This window comes from Oncorhynchus nerka, linkage group LG9a (assembly GCF_034236695.1).
Source record: "Oncorhynchus nerka isolate Pitt River linkage group LG9a, Oner_Uvic_2.0, whole genome shotgun sequence".
NCBI lineage: Eukaryota > Metazoa > Chordata > Actinopteri > Salmoniformes > Salmonidae > Oncorhynchus > Oncorhynchus nerka.
The window spans coordinates 18,929,367-18,947,600 of record NC_088404.1 but is presented as its reverse complement, the minus strand read 5'-3'; the positions used below and the strand labels follow the sequence as shown (position 1 = coordinate 18,947,600).

Here is an 18,234-nt window from a genome sequence, read left to right as displayed (position 1 = left end):
TTTGTTGCGGAATAGAAAGCCGACTCTTGATTTGATTTTCGATTGGAGATGTTTGATGTGAGTCTGGAAGGAGAGTTTGCAGTCTAGCCAGACACCTAGGTACTTATAGATGTCCACATATTCAAGGTCGGAACCATCCAGGGTGGTGATGCTAGTCGGGCATGCGGGTGCAGGCAGCGATCGGTTGAAAAGCATGCATTTGGTTTTACTCGCGTTTAAGAGCAGTTGGAGGCCACGGAAGGAGTGCTGTATGGCATTGAAGCTCGTTTGGAGGTTAGATAGCACAGTGTCCAATGACGGGCCGAAAGTATATAGAATGGTGTCGTCTGCGTAGAGGTGGATCAGGGAATCGCCCGCAGCAAGAGCAACATCATTGATATATACAGAGAAAAGAGTCGGCCCGAGAATTGAACCCTGTGGCACCCCCATAGAGACTGCCAGAGGACCGGACAGCATGCCCTCCGATTTGACACACTGAACTCTGTCTGCAAAGTAATTGGTGAACCAGGCAAGGCAGTCATCCGAGAAACCGAGGCTATTGAGTCTGCCGATAAGAATATGGTGATTGACAGAGTCGAAAGCCTTGGCGAGGTCGATGAAGACGGCTGCACAGTACTGTCTTTTATCGATGGCGGTTATGATATCGTTTAGTACCTTGAGCGTGGCTGAGGTGCACCCGTGACCGGCTCGGAAACCAGATTGCACAGCGGAGAAGGTACGGTGGGATTCGAGATGGTCAGTGACCTGTTTGTTGACTTGGCTTTCGAAGACCTTAGATAGGCAGGGCAGGATGGATATAGGTCTATAGCAGTTTGGGTCCAGGTGTCTCCCCCTTTGAAGAGGGGATGACTGCGGCAGCTTTCCAATCCTTGGGGATCTCAGACGATATGAAAGAGAGGTTGAACAGGCTGGTAATAGGGGTTGCGACAATGGCGGCAGATAGTTTCAGAAATAGAGGGTCCAGATTGTCAAGCCCAGCTGATTTGTACGGATCTAGGTTTTGCAGCTCTTTCAGAACATCTGCTATCTGGATTTGGGTAAAGGAGAACCTGGAGAGGCTTGGGCGAGGAGCTGCGGGGGGCGGAGCTGTTGGCCGAGGTTGGAGTAGCCAGGCGGAAGGCATGGCCAGCCGTTGAAGTGCTTATTGAAGCTTTCGATAATCGTGGATTTATCGGTGGAGACCGTGTTACCTAGCCTCAGTGCAGTGGGCAGCTGGGAGGAGGTACTCTTGTTCTCCATGGACTTCACAGTGTCCCAGAACTTTTTGGAGTTGGAGCTACAGGATGCAAACTTCTGCCTGAAGAAGCTGGCCTTAGCTTTCCTGACTGACTGCGTGTATTGGTTCCTGACTTCCCTGAACAGTTGCATATCACGGGGCTATTCGATGCTATTGCAGTCCGCCACAGGATGTTTTTGTGCTGGTCGAGGGCAGTCAGGTCTGGAGTGAACCAAGGGCTGTATCTGTTCTTGGTTCTGCATTTTTTGAACGGAGCATGCTTATCTAAAATGGTGAGGAAGTTACTTTTAAAGAATGACCAGGCATCCTCAACTGACGGGATGAGGTCAATGTCCTTCCAGGATACCCGGGCCAGGTCGATTAGAAAGGCCTGCTCACAGAAGTGTTTTAGGGAGCGTTTGACAGTGATGAGGGTGGTCGTTTGACTGCGGCTCCGTGGCGGATACAGGCAATGAGGCAATGATCGCTGAGATCCTGGTTGAAGACAGCGGAGGTGTATTTGGAGGGCCAGTTGGTCAGGATGACGTCTATGAGGGTGCCCTTGTTTACAGAGTTAGGGTTGTACCTGGTGGGTTCCTTGATGATTTGAGTGAGATTGAGGGCATCTAGCTTACATTGTAGGACTGCCGGGGTGTTAAGCATATCCCAGTTTAGGTCACCTAACAGAACAAACTCTGAAGCTAGATGGGGGCGATCAATTCACAAATGGTGTCCAGGGCACAGCTGGGAGCTGAGGGTGGCCGGTAGCAGGCGGCAACAGTGAGAGACTTATTTCTGGAGAGGGTAATTTTCAAAATTAGTAGTTCGAACTGTTTGGGTATGGACCTGGAAAGTATGACATTACTTTGCAGGCTATCTCTGCAGTAGACTGCAACTCCGCCCCCTTTGGTAGTTCTATCTTGACGGAAGATGTTATAGTTGGGTATGGAAATCTCTGAATTTTTGGTGGCCTTCCTGAGCCAGGATTCAGACACGGCAAGGACATCAGGGTTAGCAGAGTGTGCTAAAGCAGTGAGTAAAACAAACTTAGGGAGGAGGCTTCTGATGTTGACATGCATAAAACCAAGGCTTTTCGATCACAGAAGTCAACAAATGAGGGTACCTGGGGACATGCAGGGCCTGGGTTTACCTCCACATCACCCGCGGAACAGAGAAGGAGTAGTATGAGGGTGCGGCTAAAGGCTATCAAAACTGGTCGCCTAGAGCGTTGGGGGCAGAGGATAAGAGGAGCAGGTTTCTGGGCATGGTAGAATATATTCAGGGCATAATGCACAGACAGGGGTATGGTGGGGTGCGGGTACAGCGGAGGTAAGCCCAGGCACTGGGTGATGATGAGACAGGTTGTATCTCTGGACATGCTGGTTGTAATGGGTGAGGTCACCGCATGTGTGGGAGGTGGGACAAAGGAGGTAACAGGGGTATGCAGAGTGGGTCTAGGGGCTCCATTGTGAACTAAAACAATTATAACTAACCTGAACAACAGTATACAAGGCATATTGACATCTGAGAGAGACATACAGCGAGGCATACAGTAATCACAGGTGTTGAATTTGGAAAGCTAGCTAAAAACAGTAGGCGAGGCTAATCCGCTAGCACAACAAACAGCAGGTAAAATGGCGTTGACTAGGCAACGGGGCCGACAGGTAAGACAAACAAGCAGAAAGGAGTACCGTGATTAATGGACAGTCCAGCGTGAGTCAGCTATGTAGCCAAGAGATCAGTGTCCAGGGGGCAGCGGTGGATGGGCAGGGGGGCTGGCGAGTGATTCAGGTTTTTTTTTTTTTTTAACTAACAATGACTAACTAGCTTGTAGCTAGTTAGCTGGTTAGCGTCTGGAGGTTCTTGAGTGTCATAAAAATAAAAATAAGAGTAAAAGTAATAGCGATTCCGTATCACATTGGGTGAGGCAGGTTTCCGGAAGGTATAAACAAATTAAAAATCAAAAAGAGATAGAAAGTAAATGGGGTCAGAGAGTGATTGGGACGCGGTGGTACAGACGGTTAGCAGGCCTGTGCTAACAAGCTAACAGTTCGTAGGCCCGAGCTAGACAAGGTAGCAGTTAGCGGACCGGAGCTTGACAAGCTAGCCGTTAGCAGGCCGAATTAGCAAGCAGGGAGATAGCGAGGGCTAGAGAGTTAACCTTTGGGGACGTCGCGATGGGGTGAGTCTGTTTATTTATTCCTCTTCATGCGGTGAGCTGGAGATACAGCGATTCAGAAAGCTCGCGGGCCTTGGCCAGTAGATGGATCTTTGGCGATGTCGCAGCGGAGAAGCCTGTTGAAACCCCCTCGGACGATTATGTCGGCGGACCAGTCGTGATGGATCGGCGGGGCTCCGTGTCGGCAGTAGAGGGTCAGTCGAGGGTCCAGGCCAATTGGCAAATTAGGTATTTTTGGACCTCTTCGGGTAGTCGGGAGATGGGTTTAGCTCGAGGCTAGCTCCAGGCTAACTGGTGCTTGCTCTGGGACAGAGACGTTAGCCAGGAGTAGCCACTCGGATTGCAGCTAGCTATTTACGATGATCCGGTATAAAGCTTCAGAGCTTGCGGTAGGAATCCGGAGATGTGGTAGAGAAAAAGCAGTCTGATATGCTTTGGGTAGATGTCGCGCTGGTGTCCTAGTTAGCGTTGAAGACCGCTAGCAGTGGCTAGCTAGTAGCTAGTTAGCGGCTAGCTTCTGATGAGGGTTCCGATTCTAAAGCATAGAAAAAGCAGATCCGTACCACATTGGGTGATGCGGGTTGCAGGAGAGTATATTCAGCCTGTGGTTGGGAAGTGAGATTAAAATATGTACGAAATATACGGAAAAAAAGAGGAAAAAAAACTATATTTACACTATACAGGACGGGACAAGACAAAACACACGTCCGACTGCTACGCCATCTTGGATTTGACTTTAACCTCATAGTATAATTTTAAATCCAACACAATTTGTCACTGTCCCAATACTTTTGCAGCTCACTTTCTAAAATGTCCCTTTTAAACAAGAATCCGTCTGAGCTTATTTTTCAGAGCTCAACTCCTCTGAGGACTATTTTGAAAGATTGCTGATGGTTTATGGTTCTCCCACAGTGCTGTGTGTTCAATTCCCTGTCACACACACACATACAGACACACAGAGCTGTGTGTTAAATTCACCGTCAGTGGCGTTTTAGTACGGTTATGCTAATTGGGCTGAGGGTTAGCGTAGTGGTGGTGTGGTGATGTGAGGGCTGCAGATTACGACAAAGCGAGCCACTGCCAACACACTAAACCATAATAAGGACCTCACTCTGGATCTGACTGGAGGAGGAGAGCACAGTCAGAGCAAGGCAGTGTGTGGGTGGATGGGAGAAGAGAGGCAGATTATAGAAACATTAATGTTCTTTCCTGTGGCAACCGAAAGAGCAACACAAGAACAGAGTTATCAGTAGGTAAGAGGAGGATGATGATTAATATATGCTTTAGCTAAACTGTGCCTCTTAATGTTTCAGTGCTTCATGCTTTGTGAAGTGCTTCCCCTCCAGTAAGGTCTCTCTCCCTCTTTCTGCCAGTTTTGCAGGCAGTGGCGCATCCTACCAGTCATTAATGCTTGTGCTCCAGCATCACATGGGTCATGAATGTTCAGTACTGGTAACCTCTAGGCCTATACAGCTAGCTATATGGGAGACATAAAGCTGAGAATGGTCGTCTCTGCCAGGAAAAGCTAAGGATGGTTCTTTCTAATCTCAAGTACTATGTAGGCATGAGCAATTGTATAAGTGTACCTTGTGTTTCTGCATCTGCGTGTAGCAGCTGCGTGTAGAGGCTTTATCACATTCAGTTCATAGTGGAAATTATGTATCAGTGCCAGGATTAGTGGTCGTTATGTAGCACATATTATTCTAGATTTGATATAGAATATTTTATCATATATATATAAAAATCCATGTTCTATCTCTATTTATATTATTATGTTGTCATTCTAGTTGAGGCACCTGTTTTGGAGCTAGTGGAGTTAAATGTAGCAATGGGTGGCAGCAGGCAGGCTCCTCACCTTTAGTTCAGATGTGGGTATTTATAAACTGTCATTGAGGGAGACGGATGGTTCGTCCTCAGGTGGCTGAGCTCAACTACACTTTTTAGGGGGGCGTGGAGTGAGGATTCGATGCCCCCCCTCTCCCAAGCTGAGGGGGGGGCACAGGGCAGGAGCACCCAGCCTAGCTGTTATTTTAGGTCTAGTGATTTGTGCTCTGCCTCAAGGGGTCTGGCCACCAGGCAGTCAGGCAAGGGCCTGACACTACAACACACACCATCCATCCAGCCACTTCGTCCCTGCTTCCCCTTTTGTATTCAGGACTTTGAGTGGATCTCTTGTTGTGAGGACAAATAGAATGCTGCAGGTGAGCTATGTAAGTGTTTCGGCCACCGCAGGTGACAGACACCACAGCGGGGGGGTTGGGGGGTGGCAATAAGCATTCAGTCATCCGATCTGCCACTGGAGGCAGCGACCCAGAAGCCACCTGGGCTGACTTAACCCATTTCTCATCTCACCTCCACTGAGCTCAGGGGAAATGGAGGGAGATGGAATCTGCTCTGCAGCAGTCAATGCCCCTTCGCTGAATAGGAATTAAATATATGAATGCTACAGCTCTTTAGCCAAGACACCTGTCCACAAAAACAACAGGTCTGTGAGAGCCGGAATTCTTACTGATTGGTAGGTGATCAAATACTTATGTCATGCAATAAAATGCAAATTAATTATTTAAAAATCATACAATGTGATTTCCTGGATTTTTGTTTTAGATTCCGTCTCTCACAGTTGAAGTGTACCTTTGATAAAATTTGCAGACCTCTACATGCTTTGTAAGTGGGAAAACCTGCAAAATCGGCAGTGTATCAAATACTTGTTCTCCCCACTGTGTATATATATATATATATAAACATCTATGTTCTATCTCTATTTATATTATTATGTTGTCATTCTAGTTGAGGCACCTGTTTTGGAGCTAGTGGAGTTAAATGTAGCAATGGGTGGCAGCAGGCAGGCTCCTCACCTTTAGTTCAGATGTGGGTATTTATAAACTGTCATTGAGGGAGACTGATGGTTCGTCCTCAGGTGGCTGAGCTCAACTACACTTTTTAGGGGGGCGTGGAGTGAGGAGTCGATGCCCTCCTCTCCCAAGCTGAAAGGGAGGCATATTATTTATTTATTGTGGAAATAAATTAAGAAATGCACAGTACAAGCTTGGCACAACTGTATTTGGGGAGTTTCTCCCATTCTTCTCTGCAGATCCCCTCAAGCTCTGTCAGGTTGCATGGGGAGCGAAGCTGCACAGCTATTTTGAGGTCTCTCCAGAGATGTTCGATCGGGTTCAAATCCAGGCTTTGGCTGGGCCACTCAAGGACATTCAGAGACCTGTCCCAAAGCCACTCCTGTGTTGTCTTGGCTGTGTTCTTAGGGTCGTTGTCCTGTTGGAAGGTGAACCATCACCCCAGTCTGAGGTTTTGAGCGCTCTGGAGCAGGTTTTCATCAAGGATCTTTCTGTACTTTGCTCCGTTCATCTTTGCCTCGATCCTGACTTGTCTCCCAGTCCCTTCCGCTGAAAAACATCCCCACAGCATGATGCTGACACTGCCATATGTTTCCTCCAGATGTGACGCTTGGCATTCCAGACAAAGAGTTGAATCTTAGTTTCATCAGACCAGAGCAAGTAGTAAAAGACGATCAGTATTTACCTGGCTAAAAGAGAAGGAATATAATATCTTGTTCACAGGAACTCATTCAACAATGAGCGTGAAATGTATTTCTCCCATGGACAAAGAAACTCAAAAGGGGTGATATCAATTAACAATAATTTTTATCCAAATGTGCAAATTGTCTAAACAGATCTGCAAGGTAGATGGATTATTTAAATATGTTATTGGACCTTAACTTTGTAACTACCCATTCCGGATCTGGGAGAATTGTCATCAATCAGAAAAGCAATCAAATTAAATTGTTGACCTATGATGAGCTTCGGATATTTTCACTCACAAGACTCCCAGTTAGATAGCAAATGTTCCTTTTTTCCAGCAAAAAATATTTTTGCAGCCAAAAAGTTAGTTCTTCACGTTTGGCTGAGAAAACGACCGGAAATTGCGGTCACGACAACGCCAAAAAATATTCCAAATTAGCTCGATAATATCGACAGAAACATGGCAAACGTTGTTTATAATCAATCATCAAGGTGTTTTTCAAATATCTATTCGAAAATATATCAACAGGGAAAGAGCTTTTTTTCAGCAAGACTGGGTGGAAAAATGGCTACCTCTGTCTTTTGCGCGAGAAATACACAAAGACACATTAAGGAAGCCATAGAAAAAGGAATCTCGTTGATATCCAAGTCACTGCTCAACAGGGAAGCACAGGAAGGGACTCTTATTTAGAAACCGCTGCTTTCCTGATTTGATTTTTCTCATTCTTTTGCCTGCAATATCAGTTCTGTTCTACTCACAGACAATATCTTTACGGTTTTGGAAACTTTAGAGTGTTTTCTATCCTAAGCTGACAATTATATGCATATTCTATTTTCTGGTCCTGAAAAATAGCCCGTTTACGTTGGGAACATTATTTTTCCAAAAATAAAAAAAATGACCCCTAGATTCAACAAGTTAAACAGATTTGGCTTATTAATCTCTACGCTCCACATAATGATGATCCACTCTTCTTTGAAAATATATATAATAATTTATCAAGCCTACAAGCAATACAATACTCTATTATTAGGGGGGGAGATTATAATACGGTTTTAAATAGCTCAATGGATTGTAAAGGAAATCACATTACAAACTATTACCCTCATGCACAGAAGGAAATCATGAATATTATGGATATATTGGAACTAGTGGATATATGGAGGCTTAAATATCCTGACCTAGCGAGACATACATGGCGGAGGCTTAATCAAGCTAGTCGTCTTGACTACTTTCTTATGACATTTTCGTGGGAGTTAAAAGAGTGTTGATAGGGTACAGAATGCGATCGGACCATCAAATAACTGACATATACTTTAGTCTTACAGAATTTCCATCTGGGCGAGGATATTGGAAATGTAACCAAAGCCTATTGGATGACAACTTATTTTTAACCAGGACAGAGGACTTTATAACTGATGTTTTCCAACACAACATATGTACAGTAGATCCCTTTATTGTGTGGGACACTTTTAAATGTGCCATGCAATACTCATCTTTAAAAGAAAAGCAATTTAGGTCAAAATAGTTCATATAAACAAAGGAAATAGAGGGAATAATGGTACAGATAGATAGTAATAAAAACTGTACCATACAGGTAAAGTTAGAAGGAAAGCAAAAAGAACTGCAGGAACTTATTCAAGTTATTATAAAAAATAAAGCGACCTAGATGGAATATGGGGAAAAATGCACCACATAATGTTTTAACATAGAAAAGCTACCAAAAATAATTTACGGAAACTTGTTACAAATGATGGAGTCACCCATGATTCACCAAACAATATTTTGAAAGAGGAAGCCTAGTACTTTAAGCATATGTTTTAGTTTCAAATTCCTCCATCTCCACTAATCATAGTTAATTGACCATTACTGAAACAGGACCCAGGTGGTAAATATATAGATCCAGTCTGTGAAAAAAATTGGAGGCCCCTAACACACAACATTCTATCAAAATGCATATAATTAAAAATGTATTGTGGGATATTATTCATCCTAATCAGACAGTTTTTTACATGGACAATACATTGCAGATAATATAAGACAAGTTCTGGAAACAAAAAAACACTATGAAAAATCTGGGATACCAGGCCTGGTATTCTTGGCTGACTTTGAAAAGGATTCTGATAAAGTACGACTGGAATTTATATATAAATGCCTGGAATATTTCCATTTTGGAGAATCTCTTATACAATGGGTTAAAGATATGTATAGTAACCATGAGTGTAAAATAATAAATAATGGCTACTTCTCAGAAAGTATTACACTGTCAAGAGGAGTAAAACAAGGATGTCCACTATTGGCATATTATTTATTATGGACATCAAAATGGTAGTGATTAAAAGCAGATCCAACAGTAATACCAAGGGGCTAGAAATCAATGGCTTAAAAACAAGTGTCAAAGTACACTGATGATTCATGTTATCTTTTAAACCCACAATTTGGATCCCTCCATAGCCTCATAGAAGATCTAGATAATTGTTCCTTTTTTCCTATTTTATTGTCTTACAACCTGGAATTAAAATAGATTTTTTGGGGGGTTGTATCATTTCATTTAAACAACATGAATACCACTTTGAAGATGCAAAATATTTTTTCTTGTGAAACAATAAGACAAAAAAACAGACAACTTGAGTGTGCATAACTATTCACCCCCCCTCAATACTTTGTAGAGCCACCTTTTGCAGAAATTACAGCTGCAAGTCTCTTGGGGTATGTCTCTAAGCTTGGCACATCTAGCCACTGGGATTTTTGCCCATTCTTCAAGGAAAAACTGCTCCATCTCCTTCAAGTTGGATTCTGGTTCTGCTGGTGTACAGCAATCTTTAAGTCGTACCACAGATTCTCAATTGGATTGAGGTCTGGGCTTTGACTAGGGCATTCCAAGACATTTAAATGTTTCCCCATAAACCACTCGAGTGTTGCTTTAGCAGTATGCTTAGGGTCATTGTCCTGCTGGAAGATGAACCTCCTGCCCAGTCTCAAATCTCTGGAAGACTGAAACAGGTTTCCCTCAAGAATTTCCATTTATTTAGCGCCATCCATCATTCTGACCAGTGTCTCAGTCCTTGCCGATGAAAAACATGAGGTTCTCAGAGTGATGAGAGGTGTTGGGTTTGCGCTTTTTCCTTGATGTCCAAAAAGCTACATTTTAGTCTCATCTGACCAGAGTACTTTCTTCCATATGTTTGCTTATTCTTTTCTTTAAGCAATGGCTTTTTTCTGGCCACTCTTCCGTAAAGCCCAGCTCTGTGGAGTGTACGGCTTAAAGTGGTCCTATGGACAGATACTCCAATCTCCGCTGTGGAGCTCCTTCAGGGTTTTCTTTGGTCCCTTTGTTGCCTCTCTGATTAATGCCTTCCTTGGCTGGTCCGTGAGTTTTGGTGGGTGGCCCTCTATTTGCAGGTTTGTTGTGGTGCCATATTCTTTCCATTTTTTAATAATGGATTTGATGGTGCTCTGTGATATGTTCAAAGATTCTAATATTTTTTTATAACCCAACCCTGATCTGTACTTCTCCTGACCTGTTTGGAGAGCTCCTTGGTCATCATAGTGCCGCTTGCTTAGTGGTGTTGCAGACTCTGGGGCCTTTCAGAACAGGTTTTTATATACTGAGATCATTTGACAGATCATGTGACACTTAAATAAAGTCCACCTGTGTGCAATCTAACTAATTGTGACTTCTGAATGTAATTGGTTGCACCACATCGTATTTAGGGCTTCATAGCAAAGGGGGTGAATGCATATGCACGTTCCACTTTTCAGTTTTATTTTAATTTTATGTTTTATGTTTGTCACATGAAATCCAAATAAAAATATATTTAAATTACAGGTTGTAATGAAACAAAGCAGGAAATACGCCAAGGGGGGTGAATACATTTACAAGGCACTGTAAAGTGTTGGTCTCATGTTTCATGAGCTGAAATAAAAGATCACCAAAATTTCTCTCAAATTTTGTGGACATATTTTTTAAAATCCCTTTTAGTGTGCATTTCTCCTTAGAATCCATCCACCTGCCAATATAATCCATCCACCTGACAACTGTGACATATTGTGATGGACAATTTTATGTTTGTGCTTTCTAGTAACCAATTTCTGTGTTCTATTCTTGTGCTTTTCTAATAACTAATTTCTGTGTTCATGCTTGTGACTGATCGAATGAATGTAAATAGGAGTTAGGTTTCAGTTCAACAGCTGTTTAGAATCTGTGGAATGTCACTCCTGAACTCAGAACTACGGGTGCTACGTTCTGTACATTGAATCTGGAGTAGAATACTTGTAATTTGGCCATTGACCCAGTTGTACTGCAAGGACTTCTGATTGGTCAACCCAAGGCTAGGGTGAGGGGCTATACATTGCATCCTGTCCCTTTGTTCTATGGAGAAAAGCTGAGGACAGGGGAGACTGAACATCTACAGTTGAAGTCAGAAGTTTACACACACTTAGGCTGGAATCACTAAAACTAGTTTTCAACCACTCCACAAATTTCTTGTTAACTATAGTTTTGGCAAGTAGGTTAGGACATCTACTTTGTGCATGACACAAGTAATTTTTCAAACAATTGTTTACAGACAGATTTCACTTATAATTCACTGTATCACAATTCCAGTGGGTCAGTAGTTTACATACACTAAGTTGACTGTGCCTTTAAACAACTTGGAAAATTCCAGAAAATTATGTCATGGCTTTAGAAGCTTCTGATAGGCTAATTGACAGTCAATTGGAGGTGTACCTGTGGATGTATTTCAAGACCCACCTTCAAACTTAGTGCCTCTTTGCTTGACATCCTGGGGAAATATCCATCCTGCCCTGCCTATCTAAGGTCTTCGAAAGCCAAGTCAATAAACAGATCACTGACCATCTCGAATCCCACCGTACCTTCTCCGCTGTGCAATCTGGTTTCCAAGCCGGTCACGGGTACACCTCAGCCACGCTAAAGGTACTAAATGATATCATAACCGCCATCGATAAAAGACAGTACTGTGCAGCTGTCTTCATCGACCTGGCCAAGGCTTTCGACTCTGTCAATCAACCCCAGAACAACAGCAAAGGACCTTGTGAAGATGCTGGAGGAAACCGGTACAAAAGTATCTACATTCACATTAAAACGAGTGAATGTTTTAATGTCTATATACAAAGTCTATATACATTAGGTGCAAAAGGCATGAGGAGGTAGGCAAATAATTACAATTGGGGCGGCAGGGTAGCCTAGTGGTTAGAGCGTTGGACTAGTAACCGAAAGGTTGCAAGTTCAAATCCCCGAGCTGACAAGGTACAAATCTGTCGTTCTGCCCCTGAACAGGCAGTTAACCCACTGTTCCTAGGCCGTCATTGAAAATAAGAATTTGTTCTTAACTGACTTGCCTAGTAAAATAAAAGGTAAAAAAATAAATAAATAAAAAACCTGAAAAGCCGCTCAGCAAGGAAGAAGCCACTGCTCCAAAACCGCCATAAAAAAGCCAGACTCGGTTTGCAACTGCACATGGGGACAAAGATTGTAATTTTTGGAGAAAGGTCCTCTGGTCTGATGAAACAAAAATAGAACTGTTTGGCCATAATGGAGGAAAAATGGGGAGGCTTGCAAGCCGAAGAACACCATCCCAACCGTGAAGCACGGGGGTGGCAGCATCATGTTGTGGGGGTGCTTTGCTGCAGGAGGGACTGCTGCACTTCACAAAATAGATGGCATCATGAGGAAAGGAAAATTATGTGGATATACTGAAGCAACATCAAGACATCAGTCAGGAAGTTAAAGCTTGGTCGCAAATGGGTCTTCCAAATGGACAATGACCCCAAGCATACTTCCAAAGTTGTGGCAAAATGGTTTAAGGACAACAAAGTCAAGGTATTGGAGTGGCCATCACAAAGCCTTGACCTCAACCCTATAGAAAATTGTGGGCAGTACTGAAAAATGGTATGCGAGCAAGGAGGCCTACAAACCTGACTCAGATACACTAGCTCTGTCAGAAGGAATGGGCCAATATTCACCCAATGTATTGTGGGAAGCTTGTGGAAGGCTACCCGAAACGTTTGACCCTAGTTTAGCAATAAGGGCAGTGCTACCAAATGCTAATTGAGTGTATGTAAACTTCTGATCCAGTGGGAATGTGATGAAAGAAATAAAAGCTTAAATAAATAATTCTCAACTATTATTCTGACATTTCACATTCTTAAAATGAAGTGGTGATCCTAACAGGGAATCTTTACTAGGATTAATTGTGAAAAACTGAGTTTAAATGTATTTGGCTAGGGTGTATGTAAACTTCCGATTTAAACTGTCACTCCCAGCATAACATCTATGATTTGTCCTTCTCAAATAAAAAATGTTCTCCCCCTGATTTGCTTTGGAGTTTGTGTTATTAAAGAATAACATCAACTGCAAACAAATGTCTCAAGTTTTGAAGGAGCGTGCAACAAAGTCAAAGTATATGCATGCTGATTGCAGGAATGTCCACCAGAGCTCTTGCCAGAGAACATTGTTTTAGAGACTTTGGCAGTACGTATATGATAGAGAAATTCTAAATTACTCTATGCTTTAATTGCCAAAACCAATTTCACACTCGTTTCTATTCATTAATGAGGTGTAAGTTCATTAATTATGCATGAAGTAGATCGAGACCAGTCTTAAAAGCCAGGTAAAGACCCACTTCCTCCTTTTATCCTATGCAATTCTATTCTGTCAGGTCTTCCAGCTGGTTGCTTCAGTCTGTTCTACAAAACCTTTAATAACACCTTTGGTATTCCTGCTAAAGCGCTGTTGATTACCATAACTATAATTACACACCTCGTGGAACCCCAATGTTATCAATATATACTCTGTCGTCAAAAGACCCAGATGGAGCATCTCTTCTCTCTCGTTTTGGCTAACTTCATGTCTTGGTGTTGTATGAGTGTAAAAGGCATTCCTAACCCGTCCAATCAGTCAAACTCATTCCCCCGCACAACCACCAGATGGCGACACTGGCCCATTTTATTTCATTGAAATCCCCAGAGTTCAACCAGCCTGTCAATTCAGACATGGTCTCGTCAGTGGTCATTTTCTCTGTACCAACTTGGTTCCTGGGGATATAAATAGTGACAACTGTCATTATCTGGCATTCCTGCTTTCATGAACAGCTTTACCATACATGCCATTCCCTTAGGGGAATTAATTCCGTTCAGTGGAAAAGGGATAGTTGTTAACTGGGGTTTAGCGTTCGCACAGACATAACATTCTTCTTTAGCCACTGATCTGGCCGTATTGAATCCATTCCAACCATAAGTTGGACTCCCCAAACCCAGTCTCCACTTCTATAACTTCTTTGAGGTCTTTGGTCTGAACTATTCGTACCTTTATACAATACTTCCTCTGTTCAGGAACACAGTCCAAAACGCCAACCCTTACTATACTCCACCTGGTCCCAAATTGAGTGTATGGGTTTACGTAGCCATCCCTTTCAGTGTGAGCTATGACCTGTCCACGATCAATATGGTGATTTACACAAATACTTCCCATAGAGTCCCATGGTTCTAGACTGCCAAGGGGTGAATGACCCCAATTGATCTACACAAAATTCTACTGAGAGATCCTTGCCCAATTCCACCCTCACTTCCTTACTATTTTGTTTCAGTGACCTTCTGAGAATCTTAGGTAACATCCCATTTCCCTCATCTAGCACATGAGTCAAATTATCCTCTTTGGCACTTTCCGGGGGATCATGGTGAATCAGGAATATGGCCCCCACAATAAAACAGCTCAGGACGGTCAGTGCGCACGTGAAGCCCCACCTCTCCCCGAGAACATATCAACAGCCAGAGGCCAAGCCATCACTTCACTTCTATGAACGCTCACAGCTGGGGAAAGGTCGGGTATAGGGAATCTTCAGAAGGAGTTTGACCCCCGTTCCATATGGGTCACGGTTCCTCTCCTACTCCTGTGATCGTCCGACAGTGCTAGTGTGACTTACCCCCCTACAATGTGTGATATGTACCCAGGTAGCTCTTTCGGCTAATCTCACAGCGAAGGCAGTCACCAGTAGTACTTGGAATGGTCCCTCCCACCGAGGCTGCTTCCAGTTTTTTTTTCTTTTTAGTGATTGGATCCAGATCCAGTCTCCTGGTTGAATCTCGTGTGCCACCTCCCTCTGTAGTTCTCCTGCTGGGCATAAAACTTTTGACCATACAGGTTTGGTTAATAAAACAGTTTCTTATTCATCAAACCAATTAACATTTATTTTTTATTTTTTTATTAGTTAATTATCCCGTAGGTCACATCCTATTCTAGAACACTATTTACCCATCCCCCTTTTGTTACCTGGCTCTGCCCAGGTAACAACCTTGCCTTATTCTTATACAATGACTTAGATAAGATTTAGTGAATTATCCTTATGTCTGAAATTCCATTTAGGATGTTATCTTTGCTCTTCCTGGCCCCCCCTCTAACTTCTCTGCTCTCCAACCTTCAAGGTCTCTGCAGTGCGGGGGAGGGCTCCTCTGTATGTTTCTCATGTTTTCCAAATTTGAACTACATGGGAACTACAAACCCATGGACCCTCTTTTAGAAAAAAAAACATGTCTATGAGCGGCTTTTCTCCAAATTCCTTAATCAATCTATCTTAATCCTAACAATAATCCTAACTCCTCATAGATGTCCTATATTCCTGTTAAATATAATACTATTTAAAAACTTATAATCTAATAAATGCTAACCATATTAAAAATCCTTCCTACACTAACAAGCCCTCTCCTTGGGGACCCTCAGTATTCTATCTGACAATAACATGGATTTAATGTGTTGCAAAGTGTGGAATAAAACTTTGGTCCTGTAAAACAGAGTAAAGCAGAACAAAGCATTCTTATAACCCATCTGGTCCTCTCAGCTATTCTTATCCAGCACCAGGTGGGCACCATGCCACCCTTCACGACAGGGAGAACAAACATACATGGGTCATCCTCAGTCAGTCTTATCCTCCCCTCAAAGCATGCTTCACCTCAGCCTCTCCAACTGGAGCATCAAGCAAAGGCATCATGCCTGAAGCCTTCACCACATCTGTAACAGACTTAAAACACGGTATGATGCAAGCAGCACATCACATTAATAACAAATAATAAAGTTCAACAGTACTCCCAGGTTTCCCCCATATCATGGAAAACCTATCCACCTTTGTGGGATTCCCTATGCCATAAGGATATCCTCTTCTCCAGTCCCAGAACTGTCCCAAGTTGGTTATCATGTAATCCCCATACGGACACCCTCCCCCATTACACAGGTAATGTCCCCCGTCTTTTGACACTCCTGTACACGGGTGTTAAAATCAAATAAAAATACCTCAATTTCTTCCGTGCCCTGTTGGCTCAAAATATGTTATCTTCCCCTATTTATTCTCAATGCTGAACATGACTTTCTCTCTGTTACAATACAGACTTCCTAATAGCCCATTCAAAAAAAAAAAAAAACTCACAGCTAATGTTATAAGACAGAATCCTGAACCACTTTCTCATTTGCGGTTCAAACAGTAATTCTAAACCCTCAACCAGAACTGCTTCATTTCTAATGAATTTACCTTAACACTAGTAACTCAATATGACTCCATTCATTATACAAATGACTCTCCCCTGGGGCTGATCAGACCCCAGAAGCCAGTCATGATAAGGTCAAAAGGTCATACCATATTAGACATAAAGATCCCTTTTATCCTTACAATAGAAATAGTCACCTGTATAATTCAAACCCATAAAAAAACATCTCATTAGGTTCCATATGTGAGCGTGCCTCTTTAAAATCTCCTTGCACTAAAACAAATCGTTCTAACAGTTGTTTTATATATATATATAATTTGCAGACCTTTTTCAATTTGGTCGTTTAAAGCTGCTCTCTCCCCCAAAATTATAATCCCAGGAGGCCTCTAAAAGTGACACCACATCCCTAACTATCATTCACTAATGCTACCTCGAATCAGAAACTCAATAAGTGAACTATAACTAAAACCTAATGATAATTCCCCTTTGACTCAAATCATTAATCATAAGTTTTAAACATCGTCTACGGATATGTTTACTTAACCTGTTGCTTCTACTCGGGACGCTTGCGTCCCAACTAGAGCTCTGGAAATGCAAATGCGCTACGCTAAATGCTAATAGTATTAGTTAAAACTCAAAAGTTCATTAAAATACACATGCAGGGTATCGAATTAAAGCTACACTCGTTGTGAATGCAGGCAACAAGTCAGATTTTTAAAATGCTTTTCGGCGAAAGCATGAGAAGCTATTATCTGATAGCATGTAACACCCCAAAAGACCCACAGGGGACGTAAACAAAATAATTAGCATTTCGGCGTTACACAAACCGCACAATAAAATAGAAAACATTCATTACCTTTCACCATCTTCTTTGTTGGCACTCCTAGATGTCCCATAAACACTATTTGGGTCTTTATTTCGATTAAATCGGTCCATATAAAGCCTAGATATCGTTATATGTAGACTGTGTGATAAACGAAAAAAACATCGTTTCAAAACGTAACGTCATTTTTTAAAATTCAAAAAGTCGACGATAAACTTTCACAAAACACTTCGAAATACGTTTGTAATGCAACTTTAGGTATTAGTAAACGTTAATAAGCGATAAAATTCATCAGGAGGCGATGTAAAGATCATTAGCTGTCCGTCTGGAAAAATGTCCGGCTAGAAACTCAACGAAAATATCCGGTCCTAGACCAAAGGAGATACGGTGCCCTGCATGTGTTTGACCAAGAAAAAACTCGAAGGGAAATGACAAGACTCTAGACACCGTGTGGAAGCTGTAGGTACTGCAACCTCAGTCAATTAATTGTGGTTCACCTTTATCAATGGGTTCAAGTAGCGCATGGATATATTTTCCCATTTTCAGTGATCAGTTTTTCCTGTGCTTTTCGATGTAAATGCCGTTCTGGTAAAGCCACAGCAGTGATTTAACCAGTTTTATAAACGTCTGAGTGTTTTCTATCCACACAGACTAAGCAAATGCATATACTATATTCCTGGCATGAGTAGCAGGGCGCTGAAATGTTGCGCGATTTTTAACAGAATGTTCAAAAAAGTAGAGGGTCGACTTAAGAGGTTAAATGACCATGCTACCTTTAGATACAATTCACCCGATAACATTATTATCCAATGCATTACTTTTTCTCTCTGCCGCAATGTCGTACATTTCACAGTGTAAGGAATCCGTAATTTAATCCCCGATATTTAATAAATATGCATTCACATTTCTCTCATGGCTCTTTTAATTTACTTACTTATGGGTAACTTTCATCCGTTCCGGAACAAAGAGTTCTACCTAAACCCGCCA

General features: G+C 42.4%; 1 long non-coding RNA gene and 1 pseudogene across 1 annotated transcript; one reads left to right on the top strand and one right to left on the bottom strand.

Moving 5' to 3' along the window:
* The window catches only part of LOC115134841 (mitochondrial inner membrane protease subunit 2-like), a 211,334-nt pseudogene that overhangs the window by 16,724 nt on the left and 176,376 nt on the right, over positions 1–18,234 (top strand).
* On the bottom strand, positions 14,942–17,365 carry LOC135573340 (uncharacterized). The gene is made up of 2 exons (XR_010464667.1): positions 15,242–17,365; positions 14,942–15,209 (listed from the first exon to the last, which is right to left on the bottom strand). It is a non-coding gene; the product is annotated as an uncharacterized LOC135573340 (long non-coding RNA).